Source organism: Neovison vison, chromosome 13 (assembly GCF_020171115.1).
Source record: "Neovison vison isolate M4711 chromosome 13, ASM_NN_V1, whole genome shotgun sequence".
Classification (NCBI taxonomy): domain Eukaryota; kingdom Metazoa; phylum Chordata; class Mammalia; order Carnivora; family Mustelidae; genus Neogale; species Neogale vison.
The window spans coordinates 127654840-127672131 of NC_058103.1; the positions used below are offsets into that span (position 1 = coordinate 127654840).

Below are 17292 nucleotides of genomic sequence, written 5' to 3' on the forward strand. Positions count from 1 at the left end.
CAGGCAGATGATACCACTGCAATAAGATCTTTTCTTCTGAATTCCTGGAATCTGTGGCATTGGAAGAAGGCATGAGCAGAACTAAAGAACAGATCACCTAAGGGATTAAGCACAGAATTAAGCATAGAATTAAGTGTTTATACACATATTTTGAAGTTTAAATACATAGGTTAAATTTGTAAATTTTGAAGTTTAAATACATAATTTAAATCTGTAGGTATTTTTTGTCAAGGGAAAAAAAAAGGTAGTGAGTTTCCACATATAAAATGTCTGAAATCAAAATTATAAGATGACTTTTCTTGCTGAAACCACAATATTAATTTTATAGGGAATACAGTTTGACCATGCCTGTTTGGCTCTGAAGAAATTTGGCTTTATTGTGTAGCAAACAACAACAGAACAAATAAACAGAAGATAATATACCATCAAATAAAAAGAATTAATATGTGAAGACATTATTTTCTGCATATATGATTATCATTCTCAAAATTTAAAGAGAGACAAACCTAGATTTGTTGAGGCATGAAAATAACAAAGAGACAGAGAGAAGCTCATGCTTAGACATGAGAACACAATACTGTGCTAGACTGAAATTTTACTGACTCACGTTCATTAACCATACTTCAGAATTTTACCAATACAGGAGTTCTATCAAAAGCATTTAAGTTTCCTGTGTTTGAAACTGACATTCATTTGAACACTTCAAATTTTAGGTTCCCTCTCATTGGCTCTAATCTTATCACATGAAGCAGAAATGCAGAGATCCAAAGGGGGAAATTAGTGTGTCAGATTGACACTTAATTATGCAATACTTTGGTTTTCTCAACTGAGAAAATGAGCTATGCACAGGAAATGAGATTTTCTAGAGGGATATTAGAAATACACAGAGATATTAGAAATACACTGAAGGATATTAGAAATACACAGTTGGATGGCTTAACCATTGTAGAGAATTGTTTGATGCTATCTCCCAAGCTTAAATATATACCTATTCTATGATCTGGCAATCCCACTCCTGCCATATGTTCAAGAGAAATAAGTGCCCACAAATATTCACTTCACCTTGGTTCAAAGTTTCAAACACCCATCTACAGAAGAATGGACAAACAGTGGTACCTTCATACAAATAAATGCTTCTCAGCAATAAAACATAGAATGAACTGTTGATATAGGTAACATGATGAATATCTCATACTTTAAAAAAAAACAGACACACACAAAAAATGTGTACTGATTATTCTAATTATATGAAATTCAAGAACAAGAGAAAATAACATGTGAGCAGTGAAGGCCATATTCACTAGAATTATGTGCTAGGTAGCATACAATTTTGATTTCAGGAACGTCTTTTGTTTGAATAAAATATGAACATACCAAGTGATTAGGATTTTCCTGTTTATATCCCACATTATGAATACTTTAAATTTCTGTTATTGTTTGAATTCCAAAAAACTAACCATAGGGTTGACTTTTTCTAAGATTCTTTTGTAACTCTGACTTCAACAACTTTTCTTCAGTAGCTGTTTAAACACTGCTATATAAATGAATTTCCCATGTAATGCCTCATAAGAATTATATAAAATTTCACTTATGCTAAGAAAGTAATTTACCAAGTTCATTTATTTCTTAGACCTATTTTTTGGTTCTCAAAAAGAAGTAGTTTGCAAATATCATGAGTTGAAAGCAGAGTTTTTATCCAACTTAGAGCAAAACTCCCACACAAAAGAATTTGTTTCAATAACGGTATCCTTTTTTTCTATTTTTATGTTTTAATTTTTATTTTATTTAATTTTTATTTTATTTTTTAGTAACTATTTCTTAAAATCTTTGGTAATCTTTTCTAAGCACAGCAATATTGACTGACAAAGAAATGCACTTTTACTTGTTACCAAATCATTTTCAAGATATTATATCTGCCATTTTTACAGAAGGAGAAATAATGTTTTCAAAAACCAGTACTGAACATTTTTTATTCTGTGAGAAAAATTTTATAGCATATAAGAATAGTCTGGATTCCTAGGGCTTTTCCTTCCCTAATGCTGCCTACTAGAAGAAGGATGATTTTAACATACTCCACAAGATAGCTATCTTTTGTTGTTTTCTTAAAAGAAAAATTCAACTGAAATCAAGAATTATGAAGTGAAGGGATGCCTGGGTGGCTCAGCCACTTAAGCAGCTGCCTTTGGTTCAAATCATGATCCTAGGGTCCTAGAATTGAGTCCCACATCAGGCTCCTTGCTCAGAGGGATCTTGCTTCTCCCTCTGCCTGCCACTCACCCTGCTTGTGCTCACTCTCTATCTGATTTAAAAATAAATAAATAAAAAATATTTTTAAAAAAGAATTATGGAGTGGCACTTGAGCCAGGTATTAACAAAGCAAAGACTGAAACCATATCAGATTCACTAAAATTATTCACTAAAAGAAAATCTGAGTTTCTGAGTATGTTTTTTAACATTGAATAAAATTATACATACATACAGTATAGGAACAAGTCAGTGCATTTTCCCTACATATTCACCCATGTAACCACCACTATTCACATATAAAACCCTTCAAGAACCCTAGAGGTCTCTCTTGTGCATTTTCTAGGTAATACCACTACATACCAAACCCCAAACAGAGGTAACATGGCATTTTGAATTCTATCTCCATTGATTACTTTTACCTCTTTTTGGAAATCTTATAAATTGTACCATTTTGTATAATCGTTTTTGATTCTTTCATTCATCATATTGTAAGATTCATCCATGTGTGTACAAGTGGTTCATTCTTTTTCAATTAGCAATAATCGCGCCTCGGATAAACCTCATTGGCTACGATACTGCCACTGCGCAAAGCTTGGTTCATTCTTTTTATGGCTGAATAATATTCCAGAGTCTAAGTATGCCATATTTTAATTTATTGTATTTTTTAAGTGTAATTGGATTATTTCAAGTTTATGGATATTACCAATAAACTGTAAGACAGTGTTGGTTATATATTTCTGGTGAATATATAGATATATAGATATATAGATATATATATATATAGATATTTCTACTAGGTATATAATTAGCAGGATGGTGCTGATGGTGCTGATGCACTTCTGCCTCTGGAAAGGTGGCATAGTGATGTAGCCCTGCTGATAGCTTGATTGCAGCCCAGTGAGATCAATGTGACTTTTGACTTACAGAATTATAAATTAATAAATTTGTATGATTGGATTAGAGTTAAGGTTTCAACCTATCTGTATCAATTTCTCTGTATTTTCAATCTGAAGTGAGCTTTGTACAGAGAGTGAATTGTTGGATCTTTTTTTCTCTTCAATTTATTCTGTCAATATTTGCCTTTTAATTGAATATTTAGTGATTTTACATGTGATGTAATTACTAATGAGGTAGGATTTACAACAGACATCTTCTATTTGTTCTCTATATGTCTAATGTCTTTTTTTGTTCCTTTATTTCTCCACTTCTGCCATCTTTTGTGTTAAATATTCATTTTCTAGTGTACCACTTCAGTTTCTTTTTTGTGATTACTGAATGTTATGTTCTTAGTGTTTTCCCTAGAGATTACAATTAGCATCTCAACTTAAAACAATTTAGTTTAAGTTAATACTGATTTAATTTGAATAGTTTACAGAAATTTGTCTTGTTTTTTTTTTTATAATATGTGACTTCTTCCTCTTCCTGTCATTATTATTATCATCATTATCATATAAATTACATTGTTTACCTCATATGTCGTATTTCAAATCATATGGGAGTGGAAAGCTTTTATAAAAATACATTGCTGCTGGACTCCTGGGCGGCTCAGTGGGTTAAAGCCTCTGCTTTTGGCTCAGGTCATGATCCCAGAGTCCTGGGATCAAGCCCCGCATCAGGCTCTCTGCTCAGTGGGGAGCCTGCTTCCCTTCCTCTCTCTCTGCTGGCCTCTCTGCCGACTTGTGATCTCTGTCTGTCTAATAAGCAAATAAAATCTTAAAAAAATACATTGGTGCTTTTATTCATTATGTTATGCTCAGTATAAGTATAGCCACCATCTGTCACCACATACTATTATAATATCATTGATTGTATTTTTTATGCTCTCTCTTATTCCCATGATTTATTAATTCCATAACTGGAAGACTGTATACTTAAATTTAAAAAATAATAATAAATAAAATTACAATTAAAATTTGAAAAAGAGTACATCAATACTATTTTTTACATTTGCCTATGTGATTACATTTACCTTGACTCTTTTTGTGGCTTGTCTGTCTCTTCCTTTCAACTGGAAGGCCCTTTAGAATTTCTTATAGGGGATGATAAAAACTGATTCTCTCAATTTTTTAAATCTAAGAATGTCTTAGTTCTTTCTTAAATTTTGAACTATAGTTTTGTTGAATGTGGAATTATTGGTTGACAACCTATTTCTTGTGGCAGCCTATTTCATTGCTGTCTGAACTCCATTCATTTTCTTGAGAAACCATCTTTTCTCTTATTGATGATCCCTTGTACATGATAAGTATTTTTCCCTTGTTGTTTTCATAATTATCCTTTTGTTGTCTTTGTCAGTTTGACTATTATGTTTAAATGTGTGGAAATCATGGAATTTATTCTAGTTGTAATTTATTGAGGTTCTTGGATATGTAGATTAATGTTGACATTATATTTAGGGATTTTGAGGAAATTATTTTTAAAAAATTTTTAATCTCTTTCCTCTCTCCTTGGGCCTCTCATTATGCATGTTGATAACCTTGATGGCATCTGAACCAAAGCTATGTTCATTTTCCTTCATTCTCTCCTCTCTTTTTCAGTTCCTCAGACTGAATAATCTAAATTGACCAATTTAAAATTTCCTTTCTTTTGCCAGTTCATATCTCTGATGAGACTCCTTTGTGTAATTCTTATGTCACTTATCATACTTTTCAACCCTGTGATGTCTATTAAATTCATCTGTATAATTTCAATCTTTTTTCTGCTATTATATATTTGGTGAAATCTAAGGACTTGTAGATATTAATAGGCTAATTCTAAAATTTAGATGGAAAAGAAAGAGATATTTAAAGAATTTTGGAAAGGAAGAACGAAGTTTGAAGCCTTGTATTACTTAATTTTTATACTACTATAAAGCTAAATCAATCAACACAGTGTTATTGTCAAAGCCACAGACACAAAGATCTCTGGATAGCATTGAGGGTCTATAAATAAATCCACACTAACATAGCCAACTGAGTTTTGACAAAAGTGCAATGGAAAAGATCATCTTTTCAACAAATAATGCTGGCAAATTGGATATGCATACAAAAAATAAACTTAGACACCTAACACTTTACATAAAAAGTAACTAAATATAAAAAGTAACTAAAATGGGTCATTGACATAAATGTGAAATGTAAAATTTGCATATTTCTGGAAGGAAACATAAGAGAAATTTTGCCTCATTTGGGGTTAGTCAAGGTATTTCTTAGATATTACTTCAAAAGCATGACCTATAAAAGAAAAAAAAGGACATTATATTTATTAAATTTAAAATACTTTGTTGTGCAATTAGATACAGTAAGAGAATGAAAAGACAAGCTATAAACTGAGATAAAATATTTACAAATCATATTTGAACAAAGGGTTATACCCAGAATATATGAGAATACTCAAAAGTTAACAATATATAAACCTACAAAAATATATAAAAGACTTCAATATTTCACCAAAAAAGTGTATGACATTAAATATGTATATGAAAAGATGTTCAACTTCAGTAATCATTAACTGACTATAAAGTAAAACTACACTGGGGGATGGATACATACCTGTTAGAATGACAATTAATGACGACACTTGTCATGACCAACACTGAATAATGTGTAGAATTGTCAAATCAATATACTGCACACCTGAGAGTCATTTGACATTGAATGTTAGTTGTATTTATTTTTTTAAAAAATAATTTATTTATTTGAGAGAGCGTATGAGTGGGAATGGGGCAGAGGGACAGGCAGACTCCCTGCTGAGCAAGGATCCTGACAGGGGGCTCAATCCCAGCACCCCATGACCTGGGCTGAAGTTAGACTCTTTACCCCCTGAGCCACTTGGGTGCCCCTGCCTGCTAATTATATTTCAACAAAAGAAGAATAATAAAACTGCACATTTAAAAAATGACATATGGGGGTGCCTGGGTGGCTCAGTTGGTTGGACGACTGCCTTCGGCTCAGGTCATGATCCTGGAGTCCCCGGATTGAGTCCCACATCGGGCTCCCAGCTCCATGGGGAGTCTGCTTCTCTCTCTGACCTCCTCACTCATGTTCTCTCTCACTGTCTCTCTCTTAAATAAATAAATAAAATCTTTTAAAAAAATAAAAAAAATAAAAAATGACATATGAAGTGCTGGTGAGGATATAGAACAACCAGAACTCTTTTATATTTCCTCTAGTAAGCAAAATGGTGCAACTACTTTAGAATACAGTTTATTGGTTTATGAAAAATTCAATACACATCTGCCATATAATTATTAGCATTCCCACTTCTAAGAAATAGAAAAATATATATATACATGCACAATCTGTACATGAAATTCTATAAATTTATAAAACTCATAATTGCCAAAATCTGAAGACAACTCAAATTTCCTTTAACAGTTTTAGTTATAAATAAGCTATTACACATTCATATAATGAGATGCTACTCACAATTTTTTAAAAGATGAATTAATGATTTATGCAACAAAATAGAAAAATATTGCGTTTATTTATTGCATTGTATAATTTCTATTATTTTGAGAAAGAAAACAATTTAGGAGGAAAAGGAGTATTTGGTGGTTGTCTTGGATTAGGGATTAGAAGGCATTGTCAGTAAGGGGTGGCATGGGGAAATTTGGGGAGTGATGGAATAATGCTGGTGAGCACAAGTCTATGTGTTTATACTGGTGGTGGGTATTATGGAGGGCATGTACTGCATGGAGCACTGGGTGTGGTACATAAACAATGAATTCTGGAACACTGAAAAGAAACTAAAAAAATAAATAAAAATTTTTAAAAATTCAATGGAACTGCATTCTAACAAAAGTTAATTTTTGGTCAGCGTAAGTTTTTAAAAATCATCAGTGTACGAAAGTAAAGATGAAATTCATCTCTGACAAATGAATCTGATTACCTTATGGTGGCACCATATGACCACACTAAAAAGGGTAGGTGAGAAAAGAGCTGTCCACAGTAACAATTTTTTTTTTATTTAATCTTCAAACGCTAAAGATAAAAACAACTGCAATTTTAATTTTGACTACCATGTTTATTTCATAATGTCTATAATTCCAATCCTGGTATATAAGGAAATGATGACTATTTATAAATGCTGTAAGAGTTTGTCATTATTATGTAATTTCTCCATATTTTCTGATTCATCATGTCCTAAGTTTTCTACTTGGCTTTTGGTAAATATTGATCCCATTCCATGTAGTTCATCTTTTTTAGACTCTTCTGTAATCTGCCTCTCTTATTCCATTCACAATGGCCCCTTCAATAAACCACAACACATTTCTTCTGCCATGTAAGGGACATACTCCTCTGATTTTTCAGTGTTTCTTTCTTTTAATTTTTTTTCTCTGCTTATGCTTATGGTATGTTCTTTCTCAGCCCATTCCTGTACTTTCCTCCAAACTTCAGATTAAGTTGATAATGATTAACATGTAACCTATACAAATAGAGGATATTTTATATACTGGTATTTGTTTTGGGTGTTCACAGTATCACACTAATCTTTTTTTTTCCAATTTATTTATTTTCAGAAAAACAGTATTCATTATTTTTTCACCACACCCAGTGCTCCATGCAAGCCATGCCCTCTATAATACCCACCACCTGGTACCCCAACCTCCAACCCCCCCCCCGCCACTTCAAACCCCTCAGATTGTTTTTCAGAGTCCATAGTCTCTCATGGTTCACTTCCCCTTCCAATTTACCCAAAACCACATACCCTCCCCAATGTCCATAACCCTACCCCCCTTCTCCCAACCCCCCTCCCCCCAGCAACCCACAGTTTGTTTCGTGAGATTAAGAGTCACTTATGATTTGTCTCCCTCCCTATCCCATCTTGTTTCATGGATTCTTCTCCTACCCACTTAAGCCCCCATGTTGCATCACCACTTCCTCATATCAGGGAGATCATATGATAGTTGTCTTTCTCTGCTTGACTTATTTCGCTAAGCATGATACACTCTAGTTCCATCCATGTTGTCGCAAATGGCAAGATTTCGTTTCTTTTGATGGCTTGCCACACTAATCTTTATCTCAGCATCAAAGTTTTTTTTTTCTGAAACTTTATTTTCTATGTCATTTATAAATGTAAGTCAAAGCATATTATAGTTATAGCATATATAAATGCCAGTTCAAGACACTTATGGAAAAACCTAAGGCTGACATTTGCTGGAAAAGACTTTTCTGGTTGTCAAGATCTTAAATGGTACCTGATATTTAAAATTACATATATATATATATTAATTATATAATACATAAACTGCAATAATTACATATATATACTTACTTTAAGGTGATATGTTTGGAGTTTGATGGGCTTCTCCTATTATAAGTTTTTAGAAGGTAGAGATCAAGGAATAGGTAAAATTTATTGCCATTCTCAAAACCATACTCACTAACTTAAATTATTTCCTTTCTTATATTCCATAGCATGTTTTTTTAAAAAAAAGATTTATTTACTTATTTAAGAGAGAAAGCAAGAATGGAAGGGAGAGAGAGAAAGAGAATCTACAGCAGACTCCCTGGTGAGTGATGAGCTGAACATGGGGCTGGATCTCACAGCCCTGAGATCATGTTCTGAGCTGAAATCAAGAATGGGGGCCTAACCCACTGAGCCACCCAGGCACCCCAATGTATCACATCTTTAAATTTATAAATATTTATTAAGCAAATGTCATTATATTTGTTTATATCTGTGTGTATGCATGGTTGCAAATTATGGTAAGAGTTGCAAAGGAAATTTTTATTCACACCTTTTTTTTAAAGAAAGAATTTTATCTGGAAATCACAAATACTTACTAATTTCCTACCAGCATGGTGTACTAGAAATGTATAAGACAAAGCATAAGAATTAAAAAGTTTTACCATCTATTTGGGAAGATCTCACATACACATACACACACACCCCAACCACAGCACAATGGAAGGCACTGTATAATTAAATAATGTTTGAGTTCAGTAAAGGACTTGCTAAAAGACCAACATGGACTAAAACTATTTGCTAAATTTTTCCAAAGATTGAACATAATAGTCCCTGAACTACAGATAAAATCCACATTATTAGGAGTGCACAAGAGAAGCAATTCTGCGTAGAAGAACAAATAAAACATGGAGGTGGGGTTAGAACACAAGTGTGGGGCACATTCAACACGTGACAGCCAAACAGAAATTTGTTTTCTGCATTGTGAACAAACCTTCCCATCATCAGAGCAGCAATTTCTGTTTCACTCTTAACTTTAAATATGAAAAATGGCAGGACTTTCTTCTCATTAACTAATCTAGATGAAAATAGGACTGGTTAAAAAGTTGAAAGAATGGCATAGTCTGTGGGCAGCTAAAATTTGTTATTACCTGAAATTTCAGGAAGTTGGTTTAGTAATAGTAGGCTTTCTACCTGAAGACTTCCTCTGAGTTCATTCAGAAACTGAAAAGACCCTACAAAAAAGATTGAGTGATTAAATGAAAAATGGACAAATCAATGGATGTCAATTCTGTCTATTGAAAAGGAGAGAAAGGACAAGTGCTCTCTCTGACTGACTCAGATGCTTAAGATGCTTAATAATGGTTTCTAATCCAGCACTTAATCAATATTCAAGTGCCTTATTTAATTACATAGCAACGGTTTCTTTGTAATCCCTTTGCTTTCCCTAGACGTACCTAGTAACCTTTGTTCAAACTGTAGTGCATTTTCAATTAATATATCAAAAGGCAGTAGCTTAAGCTTTGACATGTTTAGAAACCTTTGACTTAGAAGTATGTTTTCTAAAGAAATTCATTCCTGTGCTTGACCTCAGGACACTTAGTAGAGGAAAGAGAGTATTTTTTTTTTTTTTTTAAGGTGAGTGAAAATATCGTATTTATTTATTTTTTTTTCCCAATTTATTTATTTTATTATAGATTTATCTTTAAGCATTATCTGTACTTGCTATTTGAATGGCTGACTCTGAGCGTTTCGTCCATTTTGTGAAAAATGTCTTCAAATTTCTGCCTCGACACTATTTATTTCCTCTGAGTGATGACAGTAGACCCATATCTTCACAAGTAGACAGTAAAGGTCAGACCTGAATCAGATGTTAAGTATCCCCTTTTATTAACACACTCTTTAGGGTACTCAGACAAAGAAGAGAGGCATTTAGACTTATTTCCAGGTAAAATATAAGCAGGTATATATTTTTATATAATAATCTATATGAATAATTAAAGTCTGTGTCTATTGCTTGCTGGTATTATTTTAATTTTTATTCCATATTTTCAAGGTTGAAATAAAATCTAATTATTTTACAACTTTGTTATCAGATAATTTTTTGAAGCAAATATCTACTTCACAGATGATGTTCCCCCTTCTCTACTAAAGTCAAATACTGAAGGTTTTAGCACTATTTTTCCTCCTCTTTACAACTGGTAGCTTTTGGAACACTAAAGTGAATCGTCCTCAACATATTTTTAAAAATATCCTTTTAGGTCCTTCCTTAGATAATAGAAATAAATAAGTTTATTTTGGGTATTTCTGATCTAAGATTTTTATCTCACATTTGTATTTATTTTTCCATGATTTTGCATAGTATTCTGTTAAATGTAACTAAAATTCTGCCATTATCCATGCTGGGATAATGTTATTTGGTGTTTTTGCATAATAATAATTGACTAATTTCCTTTCACTTTATTTCCCTTCCATGTACTTGTTTGTTTACTTGTTTTATTTTATTGTTTAATTTATTTATTAGAGAGAGATGAATGAATGAGTGAAAGAGAGCACAAGCAGTGAGGTAAGGGAAAAGCAGGTTCCCTGCAAGCAGAAAGCCCAACATAGGGCTCTATCCCAGGACCCTGAGATCATGGCCTGAGCTGAAGGCAGACGGTTAGCCAAATGAGCCACCCAGGCACCCCTGTTTACTTGTTTTAAGTGGCATTTAGGAAGGCCTTGATTTTCTTAGAACTAAACTATGTTGGACAAACAAAGCCAGATTTTTTTTTAATGTGTAACTTTATAACTCTATTATTCCTCATCGTTAGGTAAGAATATTCTCTTTCAAAATAGTTAGATGAGGAGTGTTCCAAGTTTAAGATAAGCTTATCAAAACAGCAAGAAATCAACTGATTCAAAAAAACTTTGTTTCCTAAATTTCTTTAATACTGTTGTCATTTCGCTTGTATGTGGTAGTGCAATGTGCATTCAGTGCAGAGAAGTGTGTCTTATAAGCAGTAAGCAAAGAAGATGAATTTAATCTCAGGGCTGGCTAACTCAACTACAAAATTGATAATTAAAGATGAAATGGTCCTTTTGCTTTTCATTTTTCTCATTTGAAGTGCCTGAGAAAAAACAAGGTATCCAAAGGGAAATTAAACATTTTCCTTTTCTCTCCTGATTTTCAAGCCCTCCCAAACATAAAGGTTTGATAACTTATAAAAAGCACTTGGTGATTTTATTATTGAGATGAAATCCGGAAGTCCAAACCTAACCAGTTTATGTATTTCCTACAGACCCTGAAGTTCAAATATTGTGGTTCCCTTCTCAAAAGTTACACCTTGCCATGCACATGCAAAACACCCATCAGGGTTACAGAAGGGAAGTGGGTGGGGGAATGGGGTAACATGGTGATGCATATTAAGGAGGGTATGTGTTGTGAGGAGCACTGAGTGTTATACACAACTCATGACCTGTTGAACACTACAAAATAAACAATCAAACAAACAAACCACCCAGTAAGGGGTTGTTGAAAAAAAGTCACCTAAAGTGAAATGTTGACTGCAGGATTTGACAAATCCTTGGATGGGGAAAAGAAAAATAAATAAATGGATGATGTGTGAAACTGGTCAGCTATCTAATAACATCCAAAATTTGGGTCTACTTGGCTATTTATTTATTTATTTTTGAATTTTTATTATGTTATATAATCACCATACAGCACATCATTAATTTTTGATGTAGTGTTACATGATTCATTGTTTGTGTATAACACCCAGTGCTCCATGCAATCTGTGCCCTACCCAACACCAGGCTCACCTATCCCCCTGCTAAAATCCCCAGTTTGTTTCTAGAATCCATCTTCTCTTGTGGTTCATCTCCTCTTCCTTAAGCCCAAGCTTTGATCTCTCCCTGTTCAAGAGGGCAGGAGGCTGACAGATACCATCTCCTCTTTGGGAAGCAGTTATGCAAGAGACATTGGAGAGATCCTATGTCCGTCAGAAACTCTAAGTTAGGACTGTGAGGATAGAAATTCTTTATCATCATCATCTGCTGTCCTTCTGCATGCACTGACCCATTAGTTCTTGTGGAAACACTTCTATTTATCTTCTGCAGAATAAAACTGACAAAATAAAACATTGAAAAACTAAAGGATAGATAATTCATAAGAAAAAGCCTAACATATGAACAATTGGAGTCCTAACCAAAGACAAGATAGAAAATAAGGCAGGCAATATTTGAAGTAATAATAGCCATGGAATTTTCAAAACTGATGGAAGATATCAAATAAAAAATTCAAAAACCTGTATGAATTCCAATCAGGATGAATGAGAAAGTAATTCAAAAATACTTAAACACATTGAGGTAATCAGCTGAAAAATTAGACCAAATAGAGAAATTTAAAATTCCTAGAGCAAAAATACTCCTTTTCTTGAAAGGTGCAATCTTTGGATTGAGGGCTCTGTTCCAAATGAAAAGATGCAATTCAGAGGACAACAGAGTGAGTGAATTCCTCAACATACTTTGAAAAAATAACTGACATCAGGGTCTTTGGGGTCCCCATACTTTGGAGTTCCCTCCTTAAAAACTCTTAAATCCCTCTCTGTTGCTTGGGATTGCCAGTGCATCCAGGTGGGACATCTCCAGCACAGACCAGGTCCTGCATGGCTCTCACTTCCTGGATATGACAATTTTAAAAATATCTAACTCACCTTCTGGTATCTGTGACCAGGGGGTTGACCAGTTGGTTTGGGAACCTGAATCCCGGTTGTATACATCTGGCCCTTGTCTGTTTCTTTCCTTAGGAGTGCTTTCTAACCCTCTGTTCTGTACATAACATCAAGTAAATGCCCCTCTTAGCCCTAGATCTTATGCCTATGGTTCATCCTGGGGTCCAGTGGCAAGGCCTGGTGCTGGGTGCTTTCCCAGTTCCAGATGTCATGAAGTTTATTTACATCCACCTAATATAAAATAAACATTCAATTCAGAAAAGAAGCAGATATCATTGCTTTCTTTTCAGCTTCTCTTGGTAACACATTATGAGACTTTGAGTCATGCAGTGATTTTTTTTCCCCCATGGTCAAATATTAATTTTTTTTAAGCCACAATAAATCATCTTGCACAATATGTGTTATACGGCTATTCAAAAATAACTTTTAAGGGCACCTGGGTGGCTCAGTGGGTTAAGCCGCCGCCTTTGGCTCAGGTCATGATCTCAGGGTGCTGGGATCGAGTCCCACATCGGGCTCTCTGCTCAGCCGGGAGCCTGCTTCCCTCTATCTCTCTCTCTGCCTGCCTCTCCGTCTACTTGTGAATCTCTCTCTCTCAAATAAATAAATAAAATTAAAAAAAAAAAACTTAAAATGTTAAGACAATTAAATAACTTGCCACACAACAGGAACTTTTCTGGATCTACCTCCCAGTAGATTCATCAGGCAAGATTTATTTACCATGTCTTCCAATTTATCTCCTTCTTGGCTTCCATATCACCTCTCTGAATTGTCTACCATCCACAATACCCGCAGCTTTAGTCTCTCCATTTCAGTACTTTCTGCAGTGCTCTCCTCTTTTTCTTCCAGAGTGGATTGGTGTCTCAGTTGGTAGCTCTACTCTTCTTAGTGTGAATATGCTTGCAGAGCCATTATCATTTCAATAACTGTCTCTATTTGAATGAGTTTCATACACTTAGCTCCTATCCAGACTTCTTTTTTTTTTTAATTGACAGACAGAGATCACAGGTACGCAGAGAGAGAGGAAGGAAAGCAGGCTCCCTGCTGAGCAGAGAGCCTGATGCGGGGCTCGATCCCAGGACCCTGGGATCATGACCTGAGCTGAAAGCAGAGGCTTTAACCCACTGAGCCACCCAGGTGCCCCTCCTATCCAGACTTCTGTCTTAACTACAGATCCACTCATCCCACTACCACCAAATGTCCCATCATTTCTTCAAAGTCAGGATTCTGCAAACCTCATTCATTACTACCCACCAGGCCCTCATTTCCCATTCCAAAACTGTTATTTCCATTTCTTTACCCAAGTGAAAACACTATCTGCACCTTTGCTCAGATGGTTATCAAAGCTTGTGGATTTTACATGGAAGTTTATTTTCTCTGCTGCAACACTGTCAAAGTTGGAGCCAAAACTATTTGTGGGGCACCTAGGTTGCTCAGTTGGTTAAGTGTCTGCTTTCAGCTCAGGTCATGATCTCAGGGTCTTGGGATCGAGCCCCACATCATGTTCCCTTCTCCCTCTCCCTCTGTCCTGCTTGTGCATTCTCTCTCTCTCTGTCAAATAAACAAACAAGCAAATAAATAAATAAAATTTTTAGAAAGACTATTTCTGTATGAAAAAACTTCTAGACTTAGAGCAACAATAAAGACATGGAAAATTCTAGAAGATAAAACTTTTTTCTTACAGTTTTCGTCTGGGGACAGAGTAACCTAAAACATTTGGTATTAACTCATTTGCTATTTAATTTCATAAAACATTGCTGAGTAACTTTTACTCACCTAATTATTTTATGAGAAAAGAATTAAGTAAAAATATTAAAGGTTTTGGGCACTCTATTAGGCAATGAGGTTAAAAAGCTTATTCCCCACTTCCAAGGAGATAATCTATCAGAAAGTGAACCATGACGTTCTCCCTGCCTAGGGCTTGTGGATAGTAAAAGGAGTATATACATTACATTTCTGGCTAAGCTTCACTTGGTCATTGACTAATACCATTGCTTGAAGTAGAACATAGCCTTGGGTAATGTTTTATAATTTTTAAAGATTCTTTTGATGGTAGGACACTCAGTACTCAGGTAGATGAAAGGCAAAACATGTTTATAACTTGCAGTTTCACACAAAAGAAGGCTGCCAGGCAGGTTCAAATCAGAGGGTGACCCCTGACAGAGTAACAGCACGGTGCAACTCTAGGGAACAGCTTGTACATGGCATGTGGGGTGGAATTGACCAGGTTTTATGGATTCCCTATAGATTAGCTAATATAAGTAATTTCTTGGGCTCAGAGGCATAAAGATTGTCCTTTGTTGTCTGATATATGGCCCTGAGTGATTAGGGCTATTGTGTAGTGGCTCTGTGTGTGAGATCCTGATAAGAGAAGTGGTTTGGGTATGGATTTACTCAGCTGCTCAAGAAAGGGAACTGATCAGCTTCTAGCCAAGACCCCAAAACTAAGTCCAGATGGCATTTCAAACAAACAAACAAAAAAACTTATAAGCAAGTGATTTGTTAATCTAATTTTTGCCTTCCTTGTCTTAGATTATGATACCTACAAGACGTAAAATTCTGTGATTTTTTTTTTCAACTATTAAAGCTGTGTCCTTTGGTTTAGGAACATTGATAATGTGGCAAGTGCTTATCCTTTTATGAGAGGTTGTCATGGGTTGAAGGCTGTCAACCATTGTCTTTGGTGACATGACCCTTTCTCTTCAGACTTTGTCAGCACTATTAACTTCAGGGATGGTGACCACAATCTCTTGTTGATAGTATGATCTTTGTTAAGCAGTGATCTTCAGTGTTCTGTCAACAAGACTGTATTTCAAGACTCTAGTCTATTTGCTGTTTCCAAGCTTCCATTCTAAATGTGAACATGCTACCCTGATTCCCATGTAGACTTCATCCAGCTTCTGTAAATAGTGAACAGAGATAAGGGCTAGAGAAAAATTTACTGTAGGTCGAGCACTTCATTTAGTTTGGCTATTTCTGGTTATTGCCACTGCTCTGAATCAAATTCTGCCTTAAAATGCAGTATCTTCTTCTGTAACAATTTAATTATTTAGAAGAGACTATGTCCTGGACCCACATCAGGTGAAGTCAGCAACTTTCTGTATAAAGAATTGAGAATATCAGAAGTCATCTATGCCTTTTCTCAAATCTCTCCAATTAACTTTTATGTAATTGTACTACATTTTAACCAACAGAAAATAGGTTGTTTAATTTTGAAAATAATAAAAAGGAGTCTCTGTTTTAAACAAATCCTAAAAGATAGCATATGTTTTATTAATGGGAAAAAGCAAAAGCACTAAGTTTCTCCTCTATCATTCTCATCTTATCAAAATACTGCCTCTTTCTTAAGGCGACTCCAGTATTTTTAGTCTTACCAAACATATCTGGGGCTCAAAGAGCCCATGAAACCAAATCAGAGGGTGTGGGACAGAAGGATTAGAAGCCCTTAAACCCTGCAATTGCACTCCTTGGTATTTACCCAAAAGATACAGATGTCATGAAAAGAAGGGCCATCTGTACTCCAATGTTTATAGCAGCAATGGCCACGGTCGCCAAACTATGGAAAGAACCAAGATGCCCTTCAACGGATGAATGGATAAGGAAGATGTGGTCCATATACACTATGGAGTATTATGCCTCCATCAGAAAGGATGAATACCCAACTTTTGTAGAACATGGACAGGACTGGAAGAGATTATGCTGAGTGAAATAAGTCAAGCAGAGAGAGTCAATTATCATATGGTTTCACTTATTTGTGGAGCATAACCAATAGCATGGAGGACAAGGGGTGTTAGAGAGGAGAAGGGAGTTGGGGTAAATTGGAAGGGGAGGTGAACCACGAGAGACTATGGACTCTGAAAAACAATCTGAGGAGTTTGAAGTGGCGGGGGGGGTGGGAGGTTGGGGTACCAGGTGGTGGGTATTATAGAGGTCATGGATTGCATGGAGCACTGGATGTGGTGAAAAAATAATGAATACTGCTTTTCTGAAAATAAATAAATTGGAAAAAAAAAAAAAAGAAGCCCTTAAACCCATTGAGTGTTCTCCAGAGCAAGAACCTCATCACACCAGTTTATGTTAATTTATCGAATTGCTACTTACAGAGTTAGAAAACACTAAAACCAGAATTCAAAAAGCATGGGACACAGAGAGAATGCTTTACTTC

General features: G+C 34.9%; 1 protein-coding gene and 1 pseudogene across 3 annotated transcripts in view; one reads left to right on the forward strand and one right to left on the reverse strand.

The window, feature by feature from the left end:
• Positions 1-17292, forward strand: part of GABRG3 (gamma-aminobutyric acid type A receptor subunit gamma3) — a 707159-nt gene that overhangs the window by 504317 nt on the left and 185550 nt on the right. The window lies entirely within an intron of this gene.
• On the reverse strand, positions 2667-2840 carry LOC122894810 (annotated as a pseudogene).